Genomic DNA, 2373 nt, shown 5'->3' on the forward strand with positions numbered 1-2373 from the left:
CTTAGAACCAAGTAAATATGACCTAAACTTATTAACAGCATACACAACAGCTAATAATTCCTTTTCTGTAGTTGTGTAATTCTTTTGGGAATCATTTAGCACACGACTGGCATAGTAAATGACATGTACAAGCTTACCATGCCTCTGTCCTAAAACAGCTCCTATAGCAAAGTCACTGGCATCACACATCAATTCAAATGATAAATCCCAGTGAGGGGGAGCTATAATGGGAGCAGAGGTAAGGTTTACTTTCAGAGTTTCAAAAGCATGCAGACAATCAGAATCAAAGACAAAAGGAACATCAGCAACCAACAGGTTGCTTAAAGGTTTAGCAACTTTAGAAAAATCCTTTATAAATCTTCTATAAAATCCTGCATGACCGAAGAAACTCCTAACTGCCTTAACATTAGTTGATGGTGGTAATTTTTCAATCACCTCCACCTTTGCTCTATCAACTTCATTTCCCTTACTTGAAATCCAGTGTCCAAGAACAATACCTTCTGTAACCATAAAATGACATTTTCCCAATTTAAAACAAGGTTTGATTCTTGACACCGTTTTAAGACAAGAGATAAATGCTTAAGGCAGGATTCAAAAGAATTACCAAAGATAGAAAAGTCATCCATAAATACCTCAATAAACTTTTTAACCATATCAGAAAAAATTGAAAGCATACACCTCTAAAAAGTTGCTAGAGCATTGCAAAGTCCAAAAGGCATTCTTCTGTAGGCAAATACTCCAAAGGGGCATGTGAATGCTGTCTTCTCTTGATCTTGAGGGTCCACTACAATTTGGTTATATCCAGAATAGCCATCTAGAAAGCAATAAAATGCATGACCAGCTAACCTCTCAAGCATCTGATCAATAAAAGGCAGGGGGAAGTGATCCTTCCTTGTAGCAGTGTTGAACCTCCTGTAGTCTATACACATTCTCCATCCTATGATTGTTCTTGTAGGAATAAGCTCATTCTCTTCATTCTTGATCACTGTCATCCCTCCTTTCTTGGGAACTACCTGCACAGAACTTACCCAAGGACTGTCAGAAATATGGTAAATAACACCTGCTTCCCATAGTTTCATTACCTCTTTTTGGACCACCTCTTTCATAGTTGTATTGAGTCTCCATTGTGGTTGCACAACTGGTTTAGCATCATCTTCAAGGAGGATCTTGTGCATGTACTTGGTTGGACTAATCCCCTTCAAGTCACTAATGGTCCACCCAAGAGCTGTTTTATGGCTCCTGAGCACTGAAATAAGCGCGTCTTCCTCTTCAGGCTTCAGGGAAGAGCTAAAAATCACTGGATATGAATCCTTTTCAACCAAGAACACGTATTTCAGAGAAGGAGGTAAAGGTTTGAGCTCAAGCTTGGGGGCTTCCTCCTCTGTCTTAGGCGTGTGAACTAGTGCCTTCTGGGGTGGTGAATCATCAACTTCAACTAATTCATACTCAGAGACAGGCTCTAGAATGTCATCAAGTACCTCAGCTTCCAGTACTTCTTGAACAAGTGGTTCAACAACATCAATTCTCATACACCCTTCAGAATCATTAGGATGCTTGAGAGCTTCAAAAACATTAAGGACCACCTGTTCTTCATTGACCCTCAGGGTTAATTCACCCTTTTGTACATCAATCAGAGCTCTACCTGTAGCTAAAAAGGGTCTTCCAAGAATAATAGAGGATTTTACATCCTCTTCCATGTCTAATATAACAAAATCAGCAGGAAAAATAAATGGTCCTACTTTCACAAGTAAATTCTCAACAACCCCCACAGGTAATTTAATAGAAAGATCAGCAAGTTGAAGAGAAATACGAGTGGGTTTTACCTCCTCAATTTGAAGCTTTTCATCACTAAAATTGGCATGAGATTGATGCTAGCTCCAAGATCACATAAAGCTCTCGGAATGGTGACATTTCCAATGGTGCAAGGAATCACAAGCTCCTTGGATCTTGCATTTTCTTAGGAAGTTTATGTTGGATAATAGCACTGCATTCCTTGGTTAACACCACAGTTTCTTGCTCCTTCCAATTCCTCTTGTTAGTCAACAATTCTTTCATAAATTTAGCATACAGGGGCATTTGCTCAAGTGCCTCTGCAAAAGGAATGTTGATCTGTAGATTCTTGAAGACATCTAAAAATTTAGAGAACTACTTTTCTTTGGAAGCCTTCTGAAGTCTCTGAGGATATGGCATTTTTGGCTTGTATTCAGGAGCCTTTGCCAATGTAGGATACTTGTCAAGAGAGTCAGGGAATGGGTTGTCTGCATGCTTTGGAGGGGCGTGCTCCACTTCTTCTTTCTTCTTATCTGGAGCTTTCTTTTTAACTAGCTCTTCATTGGCCCTTGTCTCAGAGCCAGCTTTTTTACCACTTCTCAA

Source organism: Arachis hypogaea, chromosome 13 (genome assembly GCF_003086295.3).
Source record: "Arachis hypogaea cultivar Tifrunner chromosome 13, arahy.Tifrunner.gnm2.J5K5, whole genome shotgun sequence".
Taxonomy (NCBI): Eukaryota; Viridiplantae; Streptophyta; class Magnoliopsida; order Fabales; family Fabaceae; genus Arachis; species Arachis hypogaea.